This window comes from Ursus arctos, unplaced genomic scaffold, assembly GCF_023065955.2.
Source record: "Ursus arctos isolate Adak ecotype North America unplaced genomic scaffold, UrsArc2.0 scaffold_14, whole genome shotgun sequence".
NCBI lineage: Eukaryota > Metazoa > Chordata > Mammalia > Carnivora > Ursidae > Ursus > Ursus arctos.
The window spans coordinates 30,421,013-30,433,612 of record NW_026622808.1 but is presented as its reverse complement, the minus strand read 5'-3'; positions in this window follow the sequence as shown (position 1 = coordinate 30,433,612).

The following is a 12,600-nucleotide window of genomic DNA, read 5'->3' as shown; positions in this document are numbered from 1 at the left end:
TTAGGAAGCGCTGATCAGCCCCGCATGGGCCGAGGGCGTATTGTGCCGTAGCCGGCCCCGCCAAACCATTCTCCAAAGTGGTCATGCCAATTTACATGTCTGCTGGTGGGTTTTTAAACAAAATTCAGTTGTACTTTGTACTCCTATCCCAGGACCAGCACTTTCTTAGAAACTAAGGTTAGGGCTGAACAAACAAGCTGACATGGGCTGGTTGATAATTATTGGTGAAAGATTCCTTAAGCAAATACTACTTCCATACTACTTCCACTGTCTGACGTGTGAGCCAGGCGGGGCAGTGGGCTACTTGGCTTCCTGGTGGGGGCTATACTCTGAGGGTCCCACGAGTCAAGTTCAAGTGGGCAGGGGAGGCACCAGGCACCGAGCAGGGTCAGCCTGTGAGTGCTATGGGGTAGGGAGTAAGACTGGGTTGTACTCCCATGAGCAGTGGCCGGGGGCAGAGAGCTGCGGGCATTTCCATGGGCAGATGTGTCCCTCCTGTGCAGGTTTCCCGTCCTCCATGCATCAGCCCCACTGCCCACCTGGAAGGAAGCCTGAACCGGGCTGTCTCTGGGGCAGAAGCCTCGCCTGAGAAAGCTCTTTTCCCATTTCAAGGTAACCCCTCTCTTGTGGGTTCAATTCTCATGTCTCGTATATCACTGCTCAGGTCCAATCTTAATAAATTCTTTTGTGCACTGACATCTGTGGGCAACACCGAGTGGCCCATAATATAATGAATAAACATTGTCCAAAAATGCACACAAGCCCTTCCGAGGCTTGTGAATGTGCCCCGTTGTTCTTGTGGCCAGGGTAGACACTTCCTGCTCTTTCTCTTAGGCAGAGGTCAACAATCAATCACAAAGGACTTTTAGCTGTGAAACTCGAGGAGACAGGCTTTGCATTAGATGTGGACTGTACAAAGAAAAGCTTCAGCCTCCTTCTGGGTTCATGTGCAAAGACAGCACCAACATCCATGAAACAGCGAGATGAGCCAAAGGCTTGAATGGGAGATTGTTGGCACTCCACTGCCATGGACACAGGTGGGGCAGGGGGTACAAAGGTGAGAGTGGGGCTTGAAGGAGTGGTTAGGAAAGGCTGTGAAGTCCCAGACTCCCAACATGTGAGAATGACCCACGGACATGTACAGAGTGTTTCATGAGCGCCTGGAGTTGGACACAGAATTTTGCATAACTAGGTGTCAGCATTACCCTGGGGAGAATATGGACCCATGGTCCAAAATAAATTTTAAATAAAGTGGCAAACTTCTACCTTTGACTCCTAATACCAATGCCACATTGGGTGGCAGTGAGTCGGGGAACTTCCTCCATCACCATCCACCTGGAGGTCCAAGGGTCTATTCTACTGATGGTGTGCAGAATGGAACTTCTGGTCTACCCCTCCCAGTTTCCTTCATCCAGTCTTCCCCATCTCAGCAACACAAGTGCCTTCTTCTAGCTTCTCAGGCCAAGCACCCTAGTGGCATCCCCTTCTCCCGACACTCACACCCCACATTTCTTGGTGATGTAAGCAAATCCCATGGTGTCCACCTTTAAAACACATCTAGAATCCAATCCATGCTGCCACTTCCCCATTGCTGTACCCCAGAACAAGCTGTCACATCTCTCTTGCAGATTACTGCTGAGCCCCCACAATTGTCTGTCTGCTCCCCTCCTGCCCCTCCCTCTAAGTCTATTCTTAGGCCCCTCCAATGGCTCCTCTCTTCCTCAGAATGAAAGCAAATGTTCTTCCAGTTCCCTGCAAGGTCCCACAATTCCTGGTCCCTATAACCTCTCCCTCAGCCACTTGGTTCTAGCCAGGCCCACCTTGTGGGGGTTGCTGGAAAATGCCAGGGTGGGGGAGTGTGAGGGCTTTCCCAGCCTCTTCCAGAGCTGCCCCAGAGGGTGACCCCTCCCCTATTTACAGGGCACTGGGCACAGGCATGGTCTTTCAAGCCTTTTCCCGCACATTCTCATCTCCCCCGTGGTAGTAACTGCCTGCTTTCTTGTCTGTTGTCCTTGCGGGCAGGGACCAAGTCTGATGCATGCTGGTGACCCACAGCACTTGACAGGAGCCTGGCCCAGAGCAAATGCTCTATGAATTGTTTTCAACTGAAGGGAACTCTGACTCCCCACACTCTCCTCCCTCCACCTAGTGCAATTCAGGAAGCCAGAGTCCTCCTAGCCCTACCGGGGCAGGTCTGGGCAGGCCACACGGCCCCTCGTGCTTAGAGACCCCACTTTAGTATCCAGAGAAACATTAAGCTCTGAAAGTGTCTGATTTTTTTGGTTAGCTTATTTTATGGGAGCAATCTCAAAGCAAAATATTTCCAAATATCCTGGAAATTGCTTACTTCCTTGACTCTTTCCTCCATTTCCAAATAGCCATCAGGTTCTGCTTCGTCTACCAGGTCCCCAGCTACTTTGCCCACCACTTCCTCATTCTACAAGTCGTCTTCTGCCTTTGTGTCCTTACAGTGGTCTTCTGGCATTTGTGTTGCATCCTGTGGCCACTTCCTCGTCAAAGTGCAATTTCCCTGGTGACCAGGGAATGGTGGTTAAGAACCATCTGGGCCTGGACTCACCTGGACTCACCTGGATTCACCTGGACTCACCTGGACTCAGTCCCTGGAGCTCTCCGTGGCCCCTGCTGTTGCCTGCTGATGGGCAAAGCACATCACCTGTCCTTAGTCACCAACACTGTGAACTTCACCTCCTGGGGAAGAGACCAAGTGGCCACACGGGTTCTGGGAAAGCTTCTCCTGTAGCCCAGGAAGCTTGGAAGTGGGAGGGAGAAGGCATCGTAGAACAGAGATAGAACCTGAGAACCAAGAGGCAGCTGGCTGGGAGATAGATCAGAAAGTGCCGAGGACAGTGAAGAGTCTGCTGGGAGAGGCCATTAGAGGACTTGGGGCTGCACAGCTGAGGGAGAGGGCGGGAGTGATGAGGGTGACTGAAAGGTGTAATGGGAGCACAAGGCAGAGAGAGAGATCTGGAGATGGAGAAAGAGCTAGAAGTCGTAACAGAGAGAGAAGGAGTGAGCGACAGAGAGTTACAAACAAATAACAAGACAAAACAAGGGATCAGAAGGACAGATGTCCTGGGTCAAGCACTGGGGGCACACTGCTTGGTTCAGCTTTAAAAGGGAGACTGTGGGGGTTGCCACTCTGTCCCAGCCCTACCTGCTCCTCCTGTGTCTTACAGCCGCACTCACCCATTGAAGATTAGGATGCTTAGTTTCTTTCTTTTTAAAAAAGGTTTATTTATTTATTTGAGAGAGAGAGAGAGAGAGAGAGAGAACTCGAGCTCAGTGGGAAGGGGTAGAAGGAGAGAGAGAGAATCTGAAACAGACTGCACGCTGAACATGGAGTCCAACATGGTGCTCAATCTCATGACCCTGAAAACATGACCTAAGCCGAAATGAAGAGTCAGAGGCTCAACCAACTGAGCCAGCCAGACACCCCTGGATGTTTAGTTTCTAAGGATTTGGAGATTTTCCTCTTTTTGTTATTGATTTTTAGTTTGATTTAAATTTGATCAGAGAATACATTTGTGATTTCAATCTCTTTGTTTGTTGAAGTTTGTTTTATGTTCTAGGACATGGTCAGTCCTGGTAAATGTTCCATGGGAACTGGAGAATTATATTCTGCTATTGTTGGGCAGAGTACTCCATAAATGTTGCTTACATCTTGTAGGTTGATGGTGTTGTTGGGTGCTCCTGCACCCTTGCTCATTTGATGTCTCTTGTTCCCTCAGTTGTTGAGAGAGGGGTTTGATGTCTCCAATTATAATTGTGGATTTTTCTATTTCTTCTTTCAATTCTATCAGTTTTTTAGGATTTTGTTTATTTATTTACTTGAGAGAGAGAGAGCACGAGAGAGCAAGCATGAGTGGAGGGAGGGGCAGAGGGAGAGGGAGCTCAGCTCCCACTGAGCAGGGAACTCTGAAGTAGAGCTTGATCCCAGGATCCCAGGATCATGACCTGAGCTGAAGGCAGATGCTTAACCGACTGAGCCACCCAGGCGCCTCTAATTCTACCCGTTTTTTCTTCATGCATTTTGCAGCTCTGCTTTTTGGTGTATACACATTTAGGATTGTTACCCTGTTATCATTATGTAATGTCCCTCTGTGCCCCTAACCGTTTACTTTGCTCCGAATTTGACTTTTTCTGATATTAGTGCAGTCACTCCTACTTTCTTTTTATTAATATTTACATGACATATATTTTTCTATCCTTCTATTTTCAACCTAGTTATGCTGTTATATTTTCCAGTGAGTTTCTTATAGACAGCCAATAACTGGGCTATGTTTTTTTAAAACCACTTTGCCAATCCCAGTCTTTTAATTGGAGTATTTAACCTATTTATATCTGATATAATTATTGATATACTAGAGTTACGTCTGCCATTTTATTTTTTATTTATTTTCTTTGTTTTTACATTTTTCATCATTTTCTTTTTCCTACTGTCCTGTGGGTTACTTAAACATATTTTTACAATTCCATCTTGATTTATCTATAGTGTTTTTGAGTGTATCCCTGTACAGTTTACTTAGTGGTCACTCCAGTGGCCACTTCATGTATATGATTTATCACAATGTACTGGTCTGTTAGGCTGAGAAAGGGACCCCAAAGATGTCCATGTCCTAATTCCCGAACCTGTAAATATGTTACCTTATGTGGCAAAAGGGACTTTGCAGATATGATTAAAATAACGATCTTGTGAGGGGGCATATCCTGGATTATCCAAGTGGGCCCAATGTAATTACAAGGGTTTTTATAAGAAGGAGGCAGGGGATCAGAGTGAGAGACAGAGGTGGGAAAGTGGAAACAGAAGTGGGAGTGATGTGGGGCCAAGACCCAAGGAACTCAGTCAGTTTCTAGAAAAGGCAAGGAAGTGAGTCCCCCAAGAGTCTCCAGAAGGAACACAGCTATATGTTCTTTAGCCCACTGAGGATGATTGGAACCTCGACATTTAGAACTTGAGGATAATAAATTTGTGTTGTTTTAAGCCATGATAGCTATCATCCCCAGAGTTTCAAGCTGTACTTGGGAGGAGTAGGGAGAGATGTGTCTGCTCCATCTTGATCCAGAACTGAAGTCAGACATGCGGTTTTCAGGTGCTGGTGAGACTTCCAGTTTGAGCTGTCTTGTTCACGGTTAAGCATACCTCCATCAGAGTAGACATGAGATCTGGGTGGGCAATATACTTCCAGGAGTTTTCAGCACAGAGAGGGTAGTTTAATCTATAGGAGGAAGGAAGACGAAGTTCTTCAGGCACAGAGCGTAGGGAGAAGAGAGGAGGGGCAAGGAAAGAAGCCGTAGAACCACTGTGGACTCTGTGGTTTTGAGAGTCCCTTGGGGATGGACTGTAATGGGGCAGTGAGAGGTGGGAGGGTGGTCAGGAGCTGAGGTAGGAGCCCAGGACTATCTCATGACCACGGAATGGAAAAGGATGTGTGTGCACGAGAGGCAGGATGAAGGAAGGCTGAGTGCATTTGGGCACCAGATGGCACCCAGGGAGAGAAGGAGAAGGGGGCATCTGAAAACACATACAAGTATTGACCTAGAGAGACTGGGAGCTAAGCCCAGCCCAGCCAGACTGGAATGAAGAGAAAACCATAAGAGGGCTAGGATTCCAGAGAGGAAGGAAGACTCGAAGAAGAGGTAGGAAGGATGAGCAGAGAGAAGCCCTTTGATTGCCGAGTTTCCTTTACAAATGGGGCAACATTGGGCAACAACGCTATTGGTCAGAGCCTTGGTTTCCTGTATCCCCAGCCCCCACCCCTCAGCTTCCCCCAATCCTTCATCCAACACCACACACGCTAGGGAGTTCGTATCTCTTTTCAAGAGGGCCAAGCAGGTGACTGAACTTTAATCTTTTCCCAAATGGATTTCTCTGGAAGTTAATACTCTCTGGAGGAAGACTTTGCTCAAGATCAAGACCTGCTCAGTGGACCAAGAACAGGGGGCGTCTTGGGGCACCTGGGTGGCTCAGTTGGTTAAGTGTCTGACTCTTGGTTTTGGCTCAGGTCATGACCTCAGGGTCGTGGGATGGAGCCCTGCATGGGGCTCTACACTCAGCATAGAGTCTGCTTGAGATTCTCTCTCTCCCTCTCCCTCTGCCCCTCCCCCCATCTCCCTCTCTTAAAAAAATGTCAAATTCCACTTGTTTTAAAAAAAAAGAAAAGGAAGGGCACGTCTTGCTCCCCCTCTCTGTCCCTCCTCTAATTCAACATGAGCACACAGGAGGTTAAGGATGAGTGGACAGAGTGCCCAGGAGAGTACCCTGGGCTAATGTTCTCTGTAGCCTTGGGAGAACGCACGTTCAGTGATAATATACACCTGTGGGGTTAAATGCACCGCTTGTGTGCCAGCACATCGTAGAGACACCTGGGTTTGTGCTAGCTTTGCCTCTGGTTTCAGCTGAACAAGAGTCAGGGGAGGGAAGAGGAGGATTGAATCTGGAGCTGGGAGGGAGAGGGAAGGAAGGGATGGAAAGGGCGGGGTGTCCCTGGAGAAGACAACATCTAGAAGGAGCTAGAGAGAGAGGTCCTAGGCTGCCAAGGCCCTTCTGGACATTCCAATAGGCCTTTGGCTGCAGACTGATTCACTAAGACGAGAGCATCTCTGGCCTGAGAATGGGGGTGCATTAGGATTTGGGAGGCTTTGTCCCCCTCCCCCCACAGTCCTCCCAGCTCATCACTGGTATTTCCTTGCTGCTCTCCTGGTGCCCTCTCTCCTTGTCTTTGGAAGCTGATGTGGGCTGTAGGGGAGGGAAGAGGCCTTTCAGTAGAAGGGGGTCCTAGCTTCCCCATAGGGGAGTTCTGGATATTGGGGGTCACGGAGGAATCTCTTCTCCAAACTTTCCCATCAACTCCCTAGATGCTGTCCTCATACAGATGCTCCTTTGGACACCAGGCCCACAGATGTTAGATGTTGCACAGGGCAGGGTGGGGGCAAAATGGGAATATCCCACCTGCTGGGAGGTCTCTGCCAGGGCACAGAGGGTGAGGCGGGGGGCAGGGGGGAGGTTGGGGCAGGTGCCCCCCCACATGCCACACTGGAGCTCAGTGCCCCAGTCACTGTCATGGGCCAGCTTCCTCCTACCTCCACGAGGATGAGAAGGGTGCCAATTAGACTTATAAGCAAAGGATTTTGGGGAGGGGTATTTCGACCTCTCCTCCTGCCTCTCTTCACACGCTCCCAGTGAGCAATCCCTCAGTGAGGCTCTCCCCTGGGCCAGGCCCTGAGCTGAACTTGAGGATCCGGAGATGGGTCAGAGTCAGCCTCTTCCTCCCAGGACCCAGCTTCAGGGGAGGGGTGTGGGGAGATGGGTCAGTATTACAGTCACTGTGACAGAAGGACGCTCAGCCAGGATCAGCAGGCTCCCAGTGGAGGGGCGCCCAAAAGGAATGTGGACATGGGAGATGGAGAAGGAAGCCAAGGAGGGAGAGAGGGAAGAGGCAGGGATCAGGGACAGAGACATGGAGAAGGAGCTGGAGAGCAGGACAGGGTGAGACTGACACTCTAGGACACATGGGCAGTTGAGGGCAGCCACATGCTCCATTAGAAGGAGAGGCATATGGGAAAAATAACTCTGTTGTTGTCTTTGCTCCTGGGGGGGGGGTGTCCCCTCCACTGCCAGAGCTCCCAGCAGCACCTTGTTGGGGGCCCTGCACTCGGGACGGAGACTCTCAGCACACACCGCCCCTCCTGATGGGCCAGGTGTCCCCAGAGGCCACTGCCTGCTCCCTCTGTGCCCCTGTGCCCAGCTGAGGCCCACAGAGCTCATGACACACAGGAGTGTCTGCAAATAGGACCAAAAGCTTGTCCGTACTGAGCACTGTGGAAGCATCTCAAACATCAGGTTTTAACTCCACCCACTTCATAAGGGGGGCATTATTTGTATCCTTTTTTTACACATGGGGAAACCGAGGCTTACACAGGTTACGAGACTAACCCAGGTCAAAGTGGCATCTTAGAGTGGAGCAGGCTCCGACCCAGGTATCCAACCCAGTCTCCTATGCCTCTAACTGTATCTGCCCTGCGCCCTCCGGCCCGCCGGGCCATCCAGTGCAGAAATGAATGACAGGATGTGGAAGGGACGTCCGCCTGGAGCAGGTCAGGGGGCTGGTCACTCCCGGCCTGGAAGACCCGGGGAAGAGCGGCTCTGGCCTCGCCCAGGGGGATGGAGGAAAACAATGGCTCCTTGCTCCTCTGGGCACCCACTCCAGCTCCTTCTCAGAGATGGCCCACCAATGGTCCCCGTAAGGTGCAGGCAGCAGGTGTGGAGGTCGCCAGCAAGCGGAGCTGCCAGAATGCAGCCCCAGGGGAGGGGTGGCAGCAGCAGGGCCCCCCCAGCTCAGGGGTTTCCTGGGGGTTTCTCTGGCAGGGACCTCATTCCTTCTGGGAAGAAATTTGCATGGCTGGCCCTGGGCCAGCAGCTGCCACCCTCCAGGCTGCCCTTGGCTGGCACCTTCCAGGAAGACTCTCCCTGGGCCTGGCCGGCTGCATGTTCTCATCTGGACATGGTGAGTAGGTGCTCATGGAGTTCAGATTTCTGCCAGGGAAATAGGGGTGCTATCCTGGCCAGGGGAATTGAAATCTTGCCCCTGGAACACCTGGGACGTTTCCACTGGCCCCTGGACCATTGGGCAGAATGGTGCGGTATCATTCGGCAGGTCTGCGGGGTGCTGGTCCTGTGAGGGGAGGGTCCAGAAGGACAGAGGGTGCTGATTGTGAGGAGAGGTAGGTGAGGGGGGAGGAGGAGGAGGAGGAAGACAGCTGCCCAAGGACATAGAAGCTCTTTGTCTCTGTGGGTTCTGTGTAAATTGGGCAACATTTGGCAATAAGACGTATTAGTTCATAAAGCCGCCATTTTCCTGCCCGCCACCCTTCAGCTCAGCCCCCACCACCCACAGACACCCCTGGAGACCCATCAGGGCCTTCCGCTCTCGGCAAGGGGCCCGCTTGGGGCCGAATATGAGGACCTTCCTCTGGAAATCGTGGCCATCACACTGGCCAGGAGCAGGGAGCTCTCAGTCCACCTCGCCCTCAGTTTTGCTCACTTTCTGCTCTCTCTTCAGGGTGGTCAGCAAAGGAACAACCAAGAGCCATAAAGGACCACTGGATAGGGGGCCGGGGGCAGTGGCAGATTTCTAGATCTGACCAGCGGCGTGACCGCGGACGAGTTGCTCTGCCGGTTCCCCCCATTTGGAAAGCAGGCCTGATGAGTTATGTCACGGGGCTTCCCTGAGGATCAAGGGCCATGGCTGACGCGTGGAAGGGGCTGGCCATGCGGCACCACAAGGGGCTCCATCCCTGCGGGTTCTCCTTCTTGCCAAGACCAAGAGTTGGGGCTCTCCCTGGCTCTCAGCCTCTGCATGCTGAGCTCTCGGGGGGCCCTTGCAGAGGACAGACTGTGGGCCTCAGGGGAGACTCAGGGCTGACAGTTCCATCTCTGAATCTTACTCACTGTGTGACTGCGGGCAACCCTCAGTTTACCTGTTTTTAGAGCAGTAACCATGACTTCCAGAACTTTCTGAGCCACCAGAGCCGAGGTCACCGGCAGCTCTGTTTGGAGTTCAAAGTGCCAGCCAAATGCTTCGGGTTATTATCTTGTCTGTCTCCTAGGATGGCACCACCCCCCTCCATAGCCACGCTGACATGGGCACCGCTTGCCCCCACACAGGGACAACCCCGGGCCGTGATGTGCTGTGAACTGGCTCTCCAGGAGGGAAACATGCCCCAATTCAGAGAGTTTGCTCATTTCCGTGGTGTAAATACTCCCATCATGAATGAGTTCAAGCTACCAATGGTTTAACAACCTGCCACAAAATTCCCGGATATTTAACAAGTGGCTCTCTAGCAAGCCTCCCACCTCCCACCTCCCACCATTGGCAGGGCGGGCACTCCGGCCCGTGGTCTCCTGTCGGCCAGGGTAGAGCTGCCGTGTGAGCGGATGTCTCAAGAACTCCTGTTCTCCTTGGTTCCATCTAAAGCTTGTTCCGCCCAGATCCACACCTTCTTCCCAAAGCTCCTCTTGGGGTTTGAAGCTGGAGGGTTCCGTAGAGGGCAGGGTGTGGGACTTACTGTGCACCTGTCAGGAGGGGGCTTGACTTGGGCCAGTCCTTGAGCTGGCAAAGGGTCCCTGTGTGAATTTCAGGGGACGGAGAGGGAGTGAAGATGTGGGAGAAGTTAGCTGGCCTCCCTCTCCTGCCTGCCGCACACCAGCTCCTGCCATGACACGGTGATTTGTACCATTGGCACCCTTCTTTGCACTCCTCATAGTCGCGCCGTGCTATGGTCTCAGCATGGCGACACCCGCATCCTAATTCCCGGCAGGCTCCGTGAGATCTGGCCCAGCTCCTGGCCCCTCAGAGAGCCATGCAGATCGATGCTGAGCTCACCGGCAAAGTAATGCCTCCACGCACACAGGTTCCGAGGAGGCCTGGCATCGCCAGCCCTGGGCTTCCCTGTCTTTCAGACCTGACTCAGGGCAAGCAGGATCCTTCACCCCCCATCCCTTCTCCTCGCTCCTTCAGTCATTCAACCGATACTGATCATCAGGTGTCCCTCACACGTACAGGGCTAGCTGGCCAGAGGATTTGAGCCCCCCTCTGAGGTTCATTGTTTGGAGGGTTTGGTGGAAGGTGGTAGAAAATACGAGAGAAGGTGCAGGGCTGGAGGGGGTGGGTGAACTCCATTTCAGATGTAGTGAATTCCGGCGCCTACAGGACCCACAGGAGGACCTGTCCAGAGGCAGATAGACACCCGGTGTGGTGCTCAGGACAGAGGAGGTGACTTTGTTAATCCTTCCAAGGAGAGGTCCAGGCCAGAAAGCCCAGAGTGACCTTTTGTGGTTCCTCTGCTCAAGTCATCGGTCACTGAGTTCTCATGCTCCCAAGCCCTTACTTGGCTGTTTCCTCCACCTGAATATTTTTCCTGAAGAAACATGGCCCTTCCCCCCAATACCCAGGTCAAATGTTCTTCCTCAAACCTTTCTGGAACATTCATGATGGAAACTGGTCGGTCATTCCTCCTCCCACCCTGACTTTGTATATGCTGTCCTGCCTGTGTGATAGAGGGGCATGCCTGTGCCTGCCCCCCACCCCCTGACGGTGCTGTGAGCTCCTGAGGGCAAGGACAGACCCCTCTTCTCTGCGTCCCTCCTGGAACCCACCAGCTCCGGCACGAATGAACAAAGAATGAATGTTGATGACAGTTTAGTGGAACTTCATTGGCTCCTGGGGAGACCCCACCCTTATCTGCTGATGGCCTTGGCGTGGCCATGCTCTGCATGTGTCCGGCTGAGCACATCCCCAGCCTGGGACTGGGCCATGCCCTAAAGACACAGCATACAAGCAGGCTGCCCCATGGCCTGACCTAGCCCAGTCGTGCCTCCAGGGCATATCCCTCCAGCTCAGCCTCTTGATTGTGGCCCCAGGTTCTCTGTGTTCCTGCCAACGCTGTAACAGACATAAGAGGGTCTGGAGGCCCCTGACTTCACAAGCCACCCTTTGTAAAATTTGCATTCAGAGACAGACACATGGGTGGTGACATTTCTTAATTCTTTTATAATTATGGAAGGGCAGAGCTGAGTGGCTAATTTCGGTCCAAAGATGCTTCAGCACTCCTGAGAATTAGTCAATTTTGTATTTCTTCACTATTTTTTTGAAATCGCTTATTGCAATTATTGATGAAAGCGACTTTTAATGTTGTGACACTATGTTTCCAAACAATAGGAGACGCTGGATCTGTCACCCCAAAACCCAGTTGGTGATTCAGCCCCCACGCGTGGGTCCGGCAAGCAGGGTAGCTGAACAGACCCTACTCTGTGTCTTGGCGGGCTCCACACGTGGCACAGAGCAGCCCCACAGCCTCCCTGAGGGACTCAAGGAGGCACACTCCACGACACCCTCCAGACATGGATGTTTAATTCGCTTCCAGTTGGTTAATGACACACACGGTTGCCCTGGAGACCCTCCAGTGTGGGCCGTTGTGCATCCAGGGGGTGTATTTACAAGACATATTCTTAGCAGCAGAATCCTCGAGTTTAAAAACACCTTGCCGAAATAAGGTCAGCTTAGGTTGACGAAATACGCCATTTATCAAAATGAGGTTCCCATCTCCCACCTCGTACTGCCACAAAACAAAACAAAAGAGAAATGACCCAAGTGTTAAGACAGCCATCTCACTGGCAAAGGAGGGGACAAGGAGACAGCCATTGGGCACTGGGCGCTGGTCACTTCCTCTGAGACCTCCGGCTCTGTGTTCTGGGAGCTGTATGGTGGTCTCAGTGGGGGCGGGAGAGACCTGAGCTGCCAGCTGTCCCAGGATGCTGACCTCAGGCCGAGGCAGCTGGGTCCTCTGTAGAGCGCTGGGCGGGCTGCTGGCCAAGGTGGAGTCGGCTCCCTCTGCCCTGACCAACTCCCAGGCGCTCCAGACCCATCTGCTAAAGGAAGGGTGAGCCTCACAGTTCAGATGATCACAGGATCCCTGCTCTGTGTCCAGCCGTCTAGGAGGCGCTGAGACCAGAGGAAGGACAAGACTCAGGGGCCACGAGTCCCTAGGGACTTGCAGACTGGTGGAGAGAAGGGCCATCCC